Source organism: Callorhinus ursinus, unplaced genomic scaffold, assembly GCF_003265705.2.
Source record: "Callorhinus ursinus isolate GAN/ISIS: 27379988/994484 unplaced genomic scaffold, GSC_fseal_2.0 scaffold5, whole genome shotgun sequence".
NCBI classification, from domain to species: domain Eukaryota; kingdom Metazoa; phylum Chordata; class Mammalia; order Carnivora; family Otariidae; genus Callorhinus; species Callorhinus ursinus.
The window spans coordinates 71,922,717-71,941,208 of NW_027397067.1; the positions used below are offsets into that span (position 1 = coordinate 71,922,717).

An 18,492-nucleotide genomic window follows, 5' to 3' on the forward strand; every position below is an offset into this window, starting at 1 on the left:
CCTTCTTTCGGATTCTGGAACTTGCCAAGGTCCTTCTGTCCCAGATCCTTTGCCCATACTGTTCCCTCTGCCTGTAAGGCTTCCTCATTTACCATCTTTGCCTAGTTAACTCCTGTACTTCCTCAAGCCTTACTTCTTCAGGGAAACTCTTCTTGCTCCTCCAGATTAGATCATGGAATGTATTTTAGTTTTCACTCATAATTACACATTCATTAATGTGAATGTTGATTAATTGATCAATTGATCTGTTGATATGATTCGATTATAAGCTATGTGGGCACAAGACTGTGTTAAGATTTCCTCACTGGTGTATCCCCAGCACCAACTACACAGTGCACCACAATATTAATAGATACTTGTTGAAGAAATGATCGAACCACTTCCTTCAAACTAAAAGGCCAATAACGATTGACTAAATCTTCCTGAACCTTGAATTACACATTTAAATTAGATGGAAAATTGACAATCTTATCCTAAAATTCACATGGAAATGTGATGGACTCAGGAACGCCAAGATGATCTTTAAAAAGAAGGGCAATGTTGGAGAACTCCTATTTCCCAATTTCAAAACCTCCCACAAAGCTGTAGTAATCAAAACAGTGGTACTTGAATAAGAGTAAACATACGCTTTCCCTAAGAATCATAGACCGTGGCCTTCCTGGAAGATTCACCTCCGGATCCCACCCTTACTTGGTATATGACTCCAGCCCTGTTATTTGCATAAATAATCAGTGCTCCTCCCAGACCTGTTCTTCAAGGGGCTGTTCCTCTGCTTTCCTTGCTTCACCCAAGTGTGGAAGCTGCAACAATGTACAGACGGGATCACTGCTTCTACTTCTTCATTCCCACCCTGAATTTGAATTACACATTTGTGCCCTTCGTCATGTGCCTTTATAGTCCCTCCCACTAAAGCACTATATTCCTCTTCCCCACCGGATTCTGGACTCGACCACTGACTTATTTAAGCCATGCAATGTGGATGGAAGTAACAGAGTATGGTCCCATGAAAGTAATATGTCTCCCTGGTCCCTGTTAGCCGCTACCTCTCAGCCTGGACCGCAGATTGCTAACATGTGGAGCAGATCCAGACCCAACCAGGAGTCCACCCTGAGCACGCTGAACCCAACTGACATCAGCCAAGCCATAGACACACAGACCCATGAGCATGAATATAAATGTCTGCTGTCATGCAAGCTACTGCAATTCCAAGGGTTGTTTTTTTTTTTTAATTTGGTAAAATCTGACTAATACACATGGAAATACTAACTTATGGACACCAACGAGTATCAATACAGTTTGGGAAAAAACAAAAGCCATGCACGTGGATAGCACAGGTGATCAGCAAAGAATACCTCCTTACAGAGACCTACTTGGTGCCAACCTGACCCTCACAATGACCCTGTAAGGTAGACAACACTGGGTCAGCTTTGCAGATGAGAAAACTGGGGCTCGGGGGTATGAAATAATGTGTCCAGGACAGTGTGTGGCAGAACTGGGACTCCAATCCAGGCTGTCTGACTGACAAAGTTCAAGCCAAGCTTTTCTTGCACAGAAGCATCACGATCGCCTGGTCCACCATCCTACCTCCACTGTTGTCCCATTTCCTCCAGCGGGTCTTCAGGAGAGGCTGCTGGGGCAGAGTGGAACGCCCACCGGGCTTCAAGCCCAGCGTCCCCGAGGTCCAATCCAGCTCTGCCCCTCAGCTGAACCTTGTCCTGGCCAGTGAGCCTCTGTGGCTCTCCGGTCCCTCGTTTGTAAAACAAGGCCACTAATCCTAGCCTAGCCTATGTCACTGGACTGGTGTGAACGTCCAGAGAGAGGGCGTGTGCAAGAGCTGTGTGAGGTGTGACACCAGAGTCAGCTCACACCCTGCTGCCCCGACTTGGAAACCACTCACACCAACTTAGCATCTACATATATGGCGGTATCTCACCCCTGCTGCTTTGGTATCCATTTATGCTCTGAGACTGTTTGTCCCCCGCAGCCCCCCCCTGCTAAAAGAGATTCTTTTTTTCCAGTTATGAAGGTAATCTGGGTCCATTATGAAAAATACTAAGGCATAAAACTAAAATCTGTTATTATCCTAACACCTAGAGATAAAAATACTGTTGGGATTTTAAGGCTATTTCCTTCCTGGGATTGGTTTTTGTAAGGAGGAAACAAATAATGCCTTTTCAGTTAACAGGATTTCTTTAGAATCAGGGTACTACCAGTAATTTAAAAAATACCACTTTGCATTCATTCATTCAATCAGTCATTCAATGATTTGTTTTGTGCCTACCATGTGCTAAAGACTGTTCTCACTGCCTGGAGTCAGAGCCAAGAGCAAAAGAGAGTTCATGATCTCGAGCAACAAACATTCATTCATTATTTTAGAATTCAACAAGCAGAGTGAGCCTCCTATATATTGGGCACTTGCTAATAAAAATAATAACAGCAGCTTCTTTACTAGACACTGTACTCTAACAGCCTTGCTTATTATTAAAAGTTGGCCCTTAAAACAAATGCATCTGAGTTAGAACTCAGAATATGGTTCTTGGATGAGTTATTTATCTCCTCATACTACAGTTTCCTTTTTAAACTGGGATAACTGAAATCCTATGTCATACAGTCATGACGAGAAACAGTGAGAAATGCAGTTACAGCACTGAGCAAAATGCTTGCTTCCCAGCATCCAAGGCATGAATGGGAACTAGTAGTGGGGGCAAGTGATATTATGGTCTCTTTGATCCTCGCAGCCATCCTACGGGAAGGTGAAACTCAGAGATTAAGGAACTTGTCCAAGGTTATGCAGGTTCCTGCTTAGGCGCGTGGAGCTCAGTTCCATTAGGGACCCTCTGAGGGATGTGGGGAACACACCGCAGGACTGCCGTGCTGGGGTAGGGAAGCTGGGGTATTTCTGCACCAACTCCCATGCCTCACTAGCCCAGCACAGCTGGGGGGGGGGGGGCTGAGGCAGACATATAGGAAGCCCTCCATGGGAACAGACACTTGCCTGCAGTGCCTTCCAGGGTGGGCTCAAAGATCCGGGCAGGATACACACGGCATCTATAAATAGGTGTTCAATAAGTACATGTCAGAGTAAGTGAACGTTGCTATCAACCCCCGTGCTCTTCTTTACAACCTCTCATTTCCCACTGCCACCAGTGATGGGAAATTGAAAGCAGCGACCTGCTCGAGTGAACCAGAATTCATTACCATGGAGCATCACACCTTTTACCACCCGTGTTTCTGCTGCTTCTACTGAAATTCTATCCTGTGACTTACAGGATGTCTGTCAGGACAGCAATTCCTGCATGCCACGCAGGAATAAGGGACATAATTCACTTGGTACATAAGCCCCTCTTGACTGCCAATCCCCAAATAGGTGGTGAATTTTATTCAATAGAAGTGACGGCACGGATGTTGGGATGTGTATCCTTTTATGGAGGATGTTATGAACTCCTGAGTCATCCGCAGCTACAGCTTGGACAATGTCTTTTTTTCCCCATAACATCACAGCAAACACTTGGCCTGTTTACTGATGAGATTCTTTCCTGGTCTGTGGAAGCTGTACTTGGAAAATCAAGGAGCTAGAGAAGACAGCCTGAATTCATATGATTTCTGCCAACCCTCATCTTATCTATTAGAAGCCCAATTTGTCCAGCCCCACTTGAAATTCCCTCTCTTCCAAGAGGCTTTCTCCAACAATCTAGCCATGCTGAATGAACTCTCAGGGCCCTTAACGGCAGCAACAGTGACCCCTACTGGGCACTGTCTTCGAGCCAGACCCATCCTGGGCACATTGGCCAGCCACCCCGTTCAATCTTTACCCTAATCCTGCAAGGAACTGTGATTGCCTGGATTTTACAGATAAGAAAACTGAGGCTCACAGAACTTAGGTAGCACATGGTCACACAGGTACCTGGGGGTGGCAGATTCAGGATTCAAACTAGGAAGAGCTTGACTCCCAAGCTCAGGGCTTTGCTCACGACGCTACATAAAACAGTATAAATTAACACTGAATATACCCCATTACTACTTCCTGATTGTTTTAACAGTGAACACTGGGGCCGCCTTGAGCTGGTCATGGGGATTCCGTACTAATGGCTACATCTCTGGCTACATCTCTCAGTTTCCATGTACACTAGCAAGCAACAAGTCCTGCCTCCCTAGCTGCCCCAAGGAGCCCCAAGTTAGGCACGGGTGGCCTCTCTAGCCAGGTCATTCTGGACTCTTGCTGTTTCTCCTCAGCCATCTTCCTGCTGCCTGCCAGCAGGTTTTGGGATGGGATGCTTCTACTGACTCTGCCCAGGACTACTCATTCAAGTATGATAGAAGGAAGCAGACGAGGAGCGCTTTGCTGGCTCAGTCGGTTAAGCATCTGCCTTCAGCTCAGATCATGATCCCAGGGTTCTGATAATCAAGTCCCCTATCAGGCTTTCTGCTCAGTGGGGAATCTGCTTCTTCCTCCCCCTCTGCCCTTCCCCCCCCACCTCTCCCCCTCTCATGCTCTCTCTCTCTCTCACTTACTTTCTCTCTCACATAAATAAAATCTTAAAAAAAAAAAAAAAAAGAAGGAAGCAGAAAAGACTCTGTGGAAGTCCACGCCAAGAAAGATCACGGTGCTCTGCCTAACAATTCTGACGCCTCTAGACCTCAGCCTGGGCCCCATCCCCCTGCCTCACTTGCTGGTTAAAACAACAATCAAAGATGGTTTGGGTCTCTCCTCTCCAAAGAAGAGGTCAGGGAAGGCTGTACTCACTACTCTTCACGATCCAAAGGTCTTTTTAGATTATAAATTTCCGATGACTGTGACCATGTAACTTACATCCTATGCCCTGAGTGCCCTGCACAGGACAGTAAGGAGGGGCAGTTAGGGTAGGCTAAGCTCAAGGTCCAGCAGGGGCGTGTGAGACAGGGACGGAAACAACAGACAGGATAAACGCTCGTAAGCGGTCTCATCTGGGTGTGAACACAATGTCATAGGACCTGCCTCACGAATATTTACTAAGTGCCGACTGCATGCTATTTTCCATTGGTCAGAGCTTCCTGTAAGAAGACTCATCTGTTGGGGAAATGCGTCCGTCCATCCATCCATCCACCAATTCACTTATTGAAAAAATATTTGTTAAGCTAAATGTCAAGGAGATAATGATGGTTAGCGAAACAGCCCTTGTCTCTGCTTAGAGCCCGTGTTCAGAGAATGAGGCCTTAATCAAATAACCCCATGGGTGATGAGAGAAAGGAGAAGTACTGCGTACCAGAGGAATCTACATACTACAAGTGAATCACGATCCTCCACATTCTATAAAGCTGCATCCTGAAAATTTTGTGCATCTTAAAATAAGTGAATGCCAGACAGAGAGCCTCAGGGAGCCACGGAGGGAACAACAAGGTAACCTTGGAAGCCACGAGCAGGGCGGCCAGCAAGGCTCACTCCCTAGCACGACCCACTCCTCGCACCAGCAAAAGCAGGCAGAGCTCAGCCTGTGCCTCCACAAAATGACACATTTCCTTCAGGGTCCCCTGGGACGAACAGCGAGTATGGAGTGCGTGGGTGCCTGGGGTTTGTTGTGCCACCAACTGTTTTAATAGTGCGACTGAGGTCCTTTCAAACAATTTGGTGTTTATGCTCAGTGAGCACGCAGGGTGCAGAGCCATCTGGGGGGCGGCTCCCCTGTTCACTGTGTAGGAGAAGGGTGCAGCGGCGGGGGGCGGAGAGAGGAATCTCAAGCAGTGGAAAGAGGACAGCCTCTGGAGCAGGAAGACTTACATTCCAACACTGGCTCTCCCCCCTAATTGCCGTGGGACTTTGGACAATAAACTTCACTTCTGCCAGCTTGTGTCTTCTGGAAAATGGGGGTGGCGGCCGGCTGTAACGTGCCCACACGCGTGACCTTGACACTCACAAGCACGTTAACGGTCAAGCGCATCCTACCGTAAGCAACATCGGGGACTTTCTGCCCAAGAGCTTGTTCTCTGCCACCCAGGGGCAGGCTGGAAGTCAGGAGACCGGCATTCCCGGGTGCGGCCTCCAGACTAGGATGTAAGAAGTGCCGGCACAGGGCTGACGTGTGACGGAAGAGTGCACGACCCTGACTACCTACAACTGGACGGGACGCCCACAGCCCAGAGTCCTGACCCGGCAGCTCCTCAGCAAGGCCCACACCACGGACATGGTTCCTGCAGGTGGTCATCATGCTGTTGTCCCCCGTCCACAGTCAAGGCCCAGAAGTCGCCTTCCAGGAGTGGCACCTCAGGGTCCCAGCCTCGCCTGCCCAAGGGAAGAGGCACCAGGGTGGAAAGGACTTTGCATGGGAAGGTGTTCCCCGCCGCCCCCCAGCAGGAAGCCCCACTGTGGGCCCCAGGGACTCTGCCACCTTCAGTTATGCTGACTCTTCCCCCGGGCCTGAGTCGTGAGAAGCATAGCTGTCACTGGGATCCCCGTCCTACAGTGCAAGCAACAGGTTACAGTCACCGAAAAGATAATATAGCTAATCTATATCGATTGGTGCTTCCTATGTGTATCAGACACTACACAAGCAAGAACTTCTTTACTCTTCGCAACAACCCCAGGAGACAGGTATTATTATTGTTCCAATTTACAGGGAAGGAAACTGAGGCTAATACGGGATGAGCATCTTGCTAGAGTTGTCCCAGCCTGTAAGTGGATTCTAGATCTGCCCGATTCCAGAAGCCTCTTCTTTCCTTTAAATCCCACCAGACCTTCAGAGCAGCGGCAGCCTCGGGAGAGAGGTCTCCGCTGTTTGGATTTCTCCCCCAGTGCTGGGACTAACAAGCTGGCGAGACCAGCCTTGCCACACAAGCGCACTCCTGACTCCCCTGAGGAGGTGTGATCAGCATCAACCACACAGCAACCCAATTTAACAACACTCTTTGCGATCACCTTATTCCTTCCCTTCTGTGACAGCCATATTTGCCCATTTTCCTATTTCTGAAACACAATGTGTCTTAACTATCAATGAAATTTAATGTGGCAGAGCTTCTGTTTTCTCCTCCAACCCTGTGATGATGTCAAGAACGCATGTTACAACTCAAGGCAGCTCAGAATCAAAGGAAAGAAAGTACATCTAAGACATGTTCCGATCCCCTCTCATCAAAGCCCAGAACAGTCCTCGGAAGGCTGTAAATCTGGGAAATAAGCAGCCTAAATAGTCTCCTTCAGACCATGCACAGAATCCACCAAAGTGCACCTGCCCTTGCATGGGGTCCCACCCCACAGCCTCCCATCTACCTACAGCTCAAATTCCATCCATACTTGCACTTCTACTAAGAAGGGAAATGAACTCCTCCCTTGTCAGTCCACAGGTACAAGATCCAATGAATGCTCAGGATATTGTAAAACTGAAATAAATATTTGACTCTATCTTCCACTTTGCCATTCATTCATTCCTACAACAGTTCAACAGATGCCAGCAGATGCCCGTCCAAGCTGGGCACCTTGCTCCCATGGAAGGCAGAAAGGTGAAGTAACAGTCACTAGGCACCTGTGAAAACGGACATGGACACCATGCCCAGAAACGAGGCAGATGATCAGACACAGAGGGGGGTGGGGGAGGTGGTAGCAGCATCGGGTTTTGAGGGATGGACGGGGGGACACCAGACAGAAAAAAACAGGAAGAGAGACTTCTAAGCGCATGGAGCAGCAAGTTCGATGCCACGGCCTGAGACCCAACTTCTGCTGGACACCTGTTTGCTGACCCCTCTGCCACATGGAAGACACAGCGCTGACACCTGTCACAGTGTGTGCCTGTCGAGCCGTGCTCCCAGGCACTCTGTGCCAGCACGCCGAGCCAGGCCCTGCCCGGTGCGTCTGAGTTACTGGAACCCCAGCCAGGCAGCCTCCCACTCTAGGTTCTCAGTCTGCCTAGCCCTAAATATGGTCTGCATCCTGGGGATCTAGACAACTCTCAGTACTTACAATATGCCTGCTCTAAAAGACTGGATACATATATTTTTAAAATATTTAATTGTGGTTTAAAAAAAACCACACACCATGGAATTTACCATCTTAACCACTTTTAACTGTACAGTTCAGTAGTGTTAAGCCTAACCACTTAATCATTGCTGTACACAGATCCCCAGAACTTTTTCAACTTGCAAAACCTAAACTCTATACCCATTAGACAACAATCCCCATGTCCCCTTCCCCCAGCCCCTGGCCACTCCATTCTACTTTCTGTCTCTGGGGGTTTCACCACTTTAGATACCTCATAGAAGTGGAATCATGCAGTATCTGTCCTTTTGCGACTGGCTTATCTCACTTAGCACAACGTCCTCAAGGTTCTTCCATACTGTAGCATGTGTCAGAGCTTCCTTCCTTTTTAAGGCTGGGTAATATTCTATTGTGTGTATGCCACACTTGGGCTATCTCCCCATCCGCTGATGAACAGTTTGGGGTGCTCCCACCCCTTGGCTATTATGACTAATGAACCCGGGTGACTAAATATCTCTTTGAGATCCTGCTTTTAATTCATTTGGATATACACCTAGAACTGGAATTGGTGGATCATACAGTCATTGCATTTTTAATTTCCGAAGAACGAGCATACTGTTTTCCACAGAGGTTGTACCCTTTCACGATCCCACCAAGAGCGCACAAGGGCTCCAATTTCTAGGACTGGATACATAGTTGAAGAATAAATGAATGATATATCTGCTGGATGAATAATGGACATAGCATAGTAACACAATAAATGCTTTCTGATGGGCAGACACTTTCCCTCTGCTGACTTACAAGCTCCCTAAGTTTACCGAAGAATAGGAAATAAGAGCAAAATGCCCCACTAACAGAACTGTGTGAACATACGGGAAACCTCCATGTACAAAGGCTAACTTTGCTCCCATCACCACATTCAGTTACCAGAAATTCCCCCAGGACAGGGACCATGACTTATTTTCCTCTAAATCTTTGACCTTGACTCATAAGGCCCACCTGGCTAAGGGGCTGAAGTGCAACAGGCACACAGCACTATTTGCTGAACAGTTACAGGAAGGCAGATTCGATCAAGGAAGGCTTACTGGAAGAAGATGACCCTGAAAGAGGGAGGGGACAGTCTGGCAGAGAAAAGGAAGCACAGTTGTGCCTACAGAGGGGGGCCTGACTCATGAGTTTCATCTCCTTCCTGAAGGCAGAGGCAGTTTGTGGGTAAGCCCAAACATGGTAATAGAGGCACCTGACATGATGATGTGACACGCTTTACAGGTGCTCAGTAAACACCTGTTGACTGAATATATGTTCAGAGTCAGATAAAAACAAAGCAACATGAGAAAGACTTCTGTATGAGTTGTCAAAATGGGAAATGAGGGAGTTCCTTTTCCACGCTAGGGAAAGAGTCACGTGACCTAAACTCAGCTTTCCCACCCCGCCACCTCCAGTCATCAGGAAGTCCTAGAAGAAACCACCTGTCAGCCCCACCCTGACGAAGCCTTGTGACCAAGTGATGCCACTGTTGGGGCAATCCCAATCCTCAAACTTCTTTCTGGAATTCCATCTTGTTTCTCAGGAATTTTACTCCCTGGAAACCTAGAAGGATCAGCCAGTGTCTATAAAACTTCTTTTCAAAATTAAGTTTCCCCAGAGTCAAGTCTCCTTCCTTCCAATGAGGATTTAAGTCTCTTCTATTTCACAGCTGTGTGTCTCCCAGGTGCAGGGGGCGACACCGGGGCTAGGTGCAGCAGACTCGCCGTAGGCTTGTGGCCTCTCCCCTCGTCCCTCAGTGCTGCCGGAGACACCGAATTCAAGATGCCCGGTAGACTGGAAGGCCCCTGGAAAATCACCCAGGCAGGCACGACAGCGTTGTAAGCAAAACAACCCCACACCCCGTCCCTACCCTTACGGAGAAGACTGCTGGGGAAATCGGAAGACCCTGCGGCTAGCACAGCGTCTGGCTCAGAAAATGTTTGTTGAATGAATTCATTAATAGCTGCCTAAACAAACACCTTCACACCAAGACTTTCCAGGCACATGTTCGTTTTTCATCCGAGCCCAGTGGCCAACCCGTCAATACCAGCTAAACAGGGCCCCGGGTTCCCTCAAGGCTCTTGCTTGGCAGCAGCCTCAACTGTAGGTTATCCTGAGTATCGTCTTCTGGGGCCTGCTGTGAACCCAACTTCTCTCAGAAATCAAGGCTTCCCACCTGCTCCAACCCAATTCTCTCTGAATGACAAAGAACCGCAAGGAACTCCGAGGCAGGAGATTTGGCCTCAACTACCCGCCCTGGAGACAGATCCCTCTGTGCTGTGACTCCTCAAAGCTTCCGGTGCCACAGTGATAAAATGAGAGTCATGATGCCCGGGCCCCACAGCTGCTCGCTCTGTTTCCTGGGAGCCAGGGAGACAAAGCGGAAAGAGCAGAGACTTGCCACCCTGGCATCATGGCGACCTGTGCTGACATGGCGACCCTTCCCCCTTGTTACAAACATGGTACAGTCTTGAATAAGTATGACTCAAAAGGGTTTACACTATATAGCCCAAAATGGAAAGGGAAAAAGAGGGGCCCCCACGTCAGAACAAACACCTCAGCTCCCAGCACACATCTGAGTCTGGCGGCATGCGCACACACCCAGGCAGGCCAACCTGCCATGGGAGCCACATGGGCCCCTCCCCATGGGCCCAGGGAAAGGCCGCTGGGTGGTCCCCAGAGGCCCATCCTGAGGCCCTCACAAAGGACTTTGTGTGCTAGGTCGGGACATTCTAGCGTCAGCCTGTTTCCTCTGTGGAAGAGGTTTTCTTGGCTCACTCTGATAGAAGAGATATGAGCGGAAAGACCAGTCCCGGCTCACGGCCCTGGGACTGTTGTGGAAAGGAGTCACGTGAATCATATAAGCCTGGAGGGCCCGCGTTTGCAGAAGCCACAGCTAGATTTATTCACAAGACAGAAAACCCAACAAATGCTGGCTTGAGGAGAAAAGCAGGGGGAATTTATGGGCTGACAAAACGGAAAAGTCCAGGGTCAGATGTAACTTGGGTATGGCTGGAGTCAGGGGCTCCAAGGATGTGGTCAGGGAGGGATTCTCGGCATCTGCTGGCTCTGCATTCCTAGAGGGAGTTGGGGGTGGTATCTCAGGCAGGCTTGCCCTCGTGGGTCACTGGCCTTCAGGCTGCCACAGTTCAGCAATCCCAAGGGAGGAAAGCACCCCTCCCCCGCCTCCAATTCTAATGACAGTCTCAGGGTTGCCTCTGATGGTGAGCATCCTTGAACCGACCTCCGTGGCCAGTGGCTGGAACATTCCATTGGCTGGCTATTGCTCATGTGCCCCGAGGGTTCGGGGGCTGGGTCAGGTCCACAGGATGCACGTAGACTAAGTGAAGGAAGGAAGGAAGGCACTATCCAGAGGAAAGTATGGGGGAGAAAGAAGGAGCAGGAGAGAAAGAGGGAGATGCAGGGTGGGGAGAGAGAAAGGGAAGGAGGAAGGGGGTGGGCGGTAGGGAAAAAACCTGGTGTATGCTACAAATAATTTTTATCAATAGGGAATAAAGTAGCAAAGGACTCCAATTTTAAATAAAAGACAAAAAAGGAGACCGAGCTCTTTACGTCTTTTTTTCCCCGGTAACAGCTTTATCAAGATGTAATTCGTATACCACACATCTCACCCATTTTAAGTACACAATTCAATGGTTTTACTACAATTCACAAAGTGGTATAACCATCACCACAATCAATTTTAGAGCATTTTCATCGCCCAAACAAAGAAACCCCGTATCCATCAGCAGTTACTGCCCATTCCACCCTTGGCTCACTCCCAGCAGAACAGTGTAACTTTCCATCTCTATAGATTTGCCTATTCTGGATATTTCACATAAGCGGAATCATACAATAGGTGGGTTTTAAAAATTCTGTCTTTTGCGGCAAAATCTGCAAAAAGACTCCATTCCCTGAACTTCTGGTTGAACTCAGGCCTCACTCCCTTGAATGGTTATTAGGGCAGTGGGCCACAGGAGGGAGGGCAGGGGTTGGGAGACCCTCCCATGGGGGCCTGAGCTGGCTCGCTGCCTAACATCAGCCCCTGCAGCAGGGAGGGCGAAAAATGTCTCCAGGAGGCCTTGGCCTGCACTTCTGGTCTCACCTCTGGGCTGGGACCAGGCAGAGTGGACAAAGCGAGGGCTTCAGTTAGACATGTGTCAAGGAATTCCCCAAGAAGGGCTCTGTGGGTTTCTACAGAGCACCCTTCCTCCTTCCTGAACTTATTTGGGATTCCCCTTCTCCCCAGAAGCACATGTTCCTGCCCGTGTGGGCCCCAGCGGTTCAAAACCATCCCAGCAATTTGCAAGTTATTAGTTTAGAGGGGTATGTGACCCAGTTGGGGTCAAGGAGACTTAAAGCTGGAGGTTTGTGGGCAAGTTCTTTCTTGGTCTTCTGGAAGAGGTCTTAGAAATGGTGTTCTGTCTCTTCCTCTGGATGTTACAATACAGATGGGAAGCTCAAAACAGCTGCGGCTGGTCGCCTCAGGCAGAAACCCACACACGGAGCACAGAGCCACAGGAAATGGGAGCCAGGGCTCCTGGAAGAGAAGGGAATTCTGGGTCCCACTATACTACATGCCCCTTACATTCCACTCTCCCCCACTCCAGGCCCCAAATTGACTTCTAGGGACTAATGCAAAGGCTCCCTACCCCTCTGGCTTGCAGGATGGTTTTAGCCAACAGGGAGCCCCAACTGCAGACCCGAGCAAGAGAAGAGTACCAATCTCTCTTGGTACTGGAGTACCAATCCCTCCCACCCCACTGCCCCTCTGGTGGTCACTATGAACTGGCTGCCACCCTCAACCCAAGTCTCAGCTCTGGTCAGGGCCCCTCCCCATAGCCCTCACTGTCTCCAGGTTCCAGTGACCATCCCCTCCCCATCTCTCAAACCAGGCATGCCACAGGAGTCCCAGAGCCACCTGCCCTGGGCACTACACCATCCCTAAAGCCTCCCTACCTTCTCACACCTTCTTTTATTTTTTTTAAGTTTTATTTATATTTTTTTTAAAGATCTATCCACCCAGTTGAGAGAGAGAAGAAAGTGCACGAGTGGGGGTTGAGAGAGTGGGGAAGCAGACTCCCCATTGCTGAGCGCAGAACCCAACGCAGGGCCCGATCCCAGGACTCCAAGATCATGATCTGAACCGAAACCAAGAGTCAGACACTTAACCGACTGAGCCACCCAGGCGTCCCCCCGACCCTGCCCCTCATGCCTTCTTCAAGATCCCTTTATGTGGCTCACGAACATGGAAAAAATGCTCAAAAGCATTAGTCATTAGGGAAATGCAAACTGAAACCACAATGATATACCACTCATACTCACTAGCTCAGCCATAATAAAAAAAAAAAAAAAACACAAAACATGAAATAACAAGTCTTGGTGAAGAGGTAGAGAAATCAGAACCCTCATACATTGCTGAGAGGGATGTAAAATGATTCGGCCCCTTTGGAAAAGTTTGGCAGAGCCTCAAAGAGTTAAATATAGAGTTACCAGATGACTCATCAATTCCATCCCTAGATATACACCCCGAAGAATTGAAAACAGGTTGTTGTTTTTTTTTTTTTGGAAGTTTTTGTTTATCCATTTGAGAGAGAAAGAGAGACAGTGAGGGAGCAAGAGGGGGGAGCCAGAAGGAGAGGGAAAAGCAGGCTCCCTGCTCAGCGGGGCTTGATCCCAGGACCCCAGGATCCCGACCCGAGCCGAAGGCAGACGCTTAACTGAATGAGCCACCCAGGTGCCCCTAAAAACAGGTTTTCAAACAAATACTTGAACATGAATGTTCACAGCGGCACTATTCACAGTAGCCAGAAGGTGGGAACACCCCAAATGCCTACCAATGGATGAATGGATAAACAACATATGGTCTATCCATACAGTGAAATATTATTCTGCCATAAAAAGGAATGAAGTACTGATATATGCTACAACAGGAATGAACTTCAAAAACATCATGCTAAGTGTAAGAAGCTAGACACAAAAGGACACACACTGTGTTATTCCACTTACGTGAAACATCTAAAATAGCCCACTTCACAGAGACAGAAACAATGGTTGCCATGGGTTTGGAGGTGGGGGGTCGTTGGTGGGGAGTGACTAATGGGTACAGGGACTCCTTTTGGATGATGAGGTGATGGATGAACAACACTGTGAATGTACTAAGTGCGACTGATTTTTATTCTTTAAAATGGTTAATAGTTAATTTTATGTCAGTTTTACCTCAATGAAAAAAATCCTTTATGAAATTCTCTTTTAATCATCTTAATTCAAGGATGCTGTGTGTGTCTTATGGGGAGACTGACCCCCCCCGCCCCCACCCCACGGACTCACAGTTACATGAAGTCAGTGTACTTTCTTGCTGCTTCGATTAAGCCAGTCTTGTTCTATGCATCAGGAAGCTTCCTAATGAACATACCCACTCAACGAATTCCCAGCTGGTTGGCCGCGGGCATGCGTCTCAGCTTCTCTGAGTCCTAGTTTCCTCATCTACAAAATAGAACTAATAATACCAACCTCGTTGGGTTGGCATTTATGATTACTGTGACATTAATGTAAGAAAATGTATAAAAGGTATCTAGAACATTAGGTGGAGCTCAAAGGGTGATTTCATTCATTCCTTTTAACACCAAATTATGACACTCCCTCAGTGGCAATTAAGGTCTACCTGGTGGAAATGTTACCGAACTCAAATGAGGACCATACAGCCGTTCCCCAAAACTCTGTTCCCACTTCTTCCTGGGCACACAGTGAGACTACATTTCCCAGACTCTCTTGTGGCTAGGTGTAGCCCTATGTCAGAGTTCCGGTCAACGAACAAGAGTAGAAATATTTGCCATTTCTCAGGCCAAGACTTTTAAGAAGTTTGTGTGCCTCTTCTGTGTTCTTTTTTTTTTTTTTTTTAAGTGGCTCCATAGCCAGCGCAGAGCCCAATGCAGGGCTTGAACTCACGGCCCTGAGATCAAGACCTGAGCTGAGACCAAGAGTCGGGTCAGACGCTTAACTGACTGAGCCTCCCAGGCACCTCTCTTCTGTGTTTTTTATCCCTTCTGCCAGTGGGGGGACCAATGACAAAGCTGTGGGGACAGCAGGGCCACTCTCTCTGTGGGAGAAGCCCAGATCTGCGAGTCACCCCATCATGGAAAGCCACCACAGAACCAGAAATACCCATTTTTGACTTTCACATGAGTAAAGAACAAATCAAAACATCTTTTGTATTTGAGCGGTTAAATGAATATTCGTTACGGCTGCTATTAACACTGTATTACTAATACACCATTCTAGTCTTCTGAGCGTGAAATGTCTAGTGGATTGTACAAGGTTTCATTAATTTATCCAAAAAATCTTCAACTGAACGCGTTCTGTGCGCCAGGCCCTACACTAGATCCTGCGGGTTCCAAATAAAGTAACAGTATAACAGCATCTGCCCTCAGGAAGCCACAGAGTAATAAGGGAGACAGAGGCGTAAACAAAACCAGTCATTAAAATGTTTCAGACGCCTTGAGAAAAGCTGTACAGGTAGAGGGAGGACACAAAGAGATGCTCAATTCTACTTCGAATCGGGCAGGTCAGGAATGGCCTCCCCTGGGAGGGGAGACACTCGGGTTCAGGTGAAGGGGCTCCTGAAGCAGAGGAATGTCAGGCATTCAAGGCAGATGGATCCACCTGAGCAAAGGTGTGGGGGCCTGAAAGGGAGGAAATGTGAGGGGGATGGAAACATTCCCCATGGAAGCTGCAGGGTGGAGGAGAGGTAGGAAGGGGAGAAAGAAGGAGGGGCAGCCTTGGAGGAGTTCAGGAGCAGATAACTGTATGACTTTGTAGAGAAATTAATATGACTTGCACTAGCATCTCCAGATGAGGCCTGGCTTTCTAACTCCTTGATACAAAGGTAGATCCTGAAGATTCGATGACGCAGTATTTCCTGGCCCCTGTGCTCTGGCCTGGGCTCTGCCTTCCATAGAGTATCTTCCTGCCTTCTCACTTACTGTGGGCTTCTCTGCTCCTTCCCCTGAGTTCCCTCTGCTATGCCCCATTCCATCGTCCTTAGAAATCCAGATACACCCCTGGTAATCTTCCTCCTTCTTCCTTCCCTGTGTCCCCAAAACTCTCTCCCACAGATCAACCCCTTTGAGGGGACTCACAGCACACTGAAGTAAGCCCCGTGCCCAACAGGTCTTGGTTTACTGCCCATAAAGGCACTTGAGCCAGGGAAAGAGCCACAGGTTTGGAGGCACAGGTCCTGGGTTCAAATCCGGCTGTCACCTGCTTATTCTGGTACCTCGGGCAGGTCATCAGGCAGGCTGAAGGCCCGGTTTCTTCACCGCTGATTCTTCCCATTATTCTTAGTAGGCATAATAAAGACAGAGCTGGAAATGACCTCAATACCCATCAGCTTCACCTCCCCCACTTTCGGCTGAGGCAATCTAGGCCCTCAAGGTTGAGCAAGCAGCTTGAGGTCACAATTGAGGGCAACGTCAAGTCTATGCAAAAGTGCAATATTAAATAAAACTAAATCGCCAACTGGCCTAGATCAATTTGCAACAGTTTTTATAGCCCATACTTATGCCACTTTCTATTTGATTTATGACATTCTGATTAAAAAAACAACGCACAATATCTAAAATTCAATGATAATAAGAGGACCAAGAGCTCTACAATTATCACACTATCAAAGAATTCCTTTTTCTTTACTTTGATCTCATTAGCCAACCCTCTCATCATATAGACAAAAAAACTGAGGTTTCCCAGGGAGGGAAAGTGACATTCCCAAAGATACAAACCCTGTTTGAGTGCACATTGGAATGCAACCCATGTTTTTGATTCTCAAAAACTGTTTTTCTCTTTAATATGCATTCATACCAACAAATAAGCATTGGTTATCGCCAAGTGAGTCAGAACACCTCCTGGGACAAATATATATTAGGAGAAGGTATTGAAGTGGTGGTTGGGGTGCTCCCTTTGGCGGCACATATATTAAAACTGGAATGAAGTGGTGCTTGGTAACTTTAATCTATAAAGAACTGTTACAAATAAACAAAAAAAAAATGTATACCAAATATAAGTATGAGCAAAAGATGCACACAGACAACTCCTAAATTAGGAAAGCCAAGGCCTAAGAGATGAAAATATCTTCCACTTCAGTATTAAATTTAAAAATGCAAACAAAGGGACGCCTGTATGGCTCACTTGGTTAAGTGTCTGACTCCTGATTTCAGCTCTGGTCATGATCTCAGGGTGTGAGATCAAGCCCCTCATCGGGCTCCGCGCTCAGTGGGAAATATACTTGAGATTTCCCCTCTCCTTCTGCTCACGCTCTCTCTTGATCTAAAATAAAGAAATAGATCTTTAGAAAAACAACATTCATGGGGTGCCTGGGTGGCTCAGTCAGTTAAGCGTCTGCCTTCAGCTCAGGCCCTGGGATCGAGCCCTGCATTGGGCTCCCTGGTTGGTGGGGGACCTGCTTCTCCCTCTCCCTGCTCATGCTCTCTCTCAAATAAGTAAAATCTTTAAAAAAAAAACAAAACAACCCAACATTCTTGTTTAATCTATTAGCTGTGCAAAGACTAATACAATTCATAGTGTTCATGGCTGACATGGGTTTCAAGAACTATGCACTCTCAAGGAACTGCTCTGGGAAAGATAAATTGGTAAAAGTTTTCTGAAACACAGTTTGGCAATACATATGATACTTTAAGTCAGCAATTCCAGCTCTAAGAATTTCTCATAAGTAAATATATGGACAAGTACATAAATGCAAAAATCAGAAAAAACCTAAATGTCTACCAATAAGGAATCAATGAAGTAAATTATGGTATGCCCATAGCCATCAAAAATGATAATGTAAAAATTTATTCACGGGGAGACTCCCAATATATTAACTGGAAAAAAATCAGATTACTAAAGCACTTGTATAAGATTTTGTCACTGTCTGCAGAAACCAGGTAGCTGAGAGTCTATCTGCATAGCGGTCATCTCTCAGTGGCTGGAGATCACCATTTTCCACTCTACTTTTTCCTGTTCTTTCTGGATTTTGTTATGAGCTCGTATTATGTTTAGATCCAGCAGGGGTGGGGGTGTAGGAATGTGCACAGTTAGTGGCTGCCTATGGCTGGGGGTGAAGAGTTGGGGGAAATGAGGAGTGACAGCTACTGGGGAGTACGGATTGGGTGATGAAAATGTTCTAAAGTAGAGTGAACTGAAGGGTGCACAACCCCAGGACTCTACTAAGAGCCACCACCTTCTGCACTTGGAATGGATGAATTAAGTGGTATATGAATTATACCTCGATAAAGATGCTATAGAAATATAATTTAAAACTTAACTGAAAAAGTATAAAAGGCCTGGAGGATAAAAAACAAAAAAGAACCCGGAGCTGAGCTGGGAAATGCGGAGCAGTGCACGACGCTCTCACACGGGACCGTGGCCATCCAGTCTCTGGTCTATACAGGCAGAATCCAGCCAACACGAATTTGTGGATAACTGTCGCAGTCAGTCTGGGTCTCCCAGCCCAGGAGAGTGCTGGCTCATTG

At 47.6% G+C, this 18,492-nt stretch overlaps 1 protein-coding gene across 5 annotated transcripts in view; it reads right to left on the minus strand.

Moving 5' to 3' along the window:
- The window catches only part of ASAP1 (ArfGAP with SH3 domain, ankyrin repeat and PH domain 1), a 344,365-nt gene that overhangs the window by 309,442 nt on the left and 16,431 nt on the right, over positions 1 to 18,492 (minus strand). Inside the window, exon 1 of one of the 5 annotated variants that reach the window (XM_073893209.1) lies at positions 17,150 to 17,260. The exons of 3 other annotated variants lie outside the window; for them this stretch is intronic. The gene's annotated coding sequence lies outside the window, so the exon portion shown is untranslated. Of the gene's footprint in view, positions 1 to 2,995; positions 3,021 to 17,149; positions 17,261 to 18,492 lie in introns of those variants that run through there. One more of the 5 variants, XM_073893208.1, reaches the window with a different exon arrangement.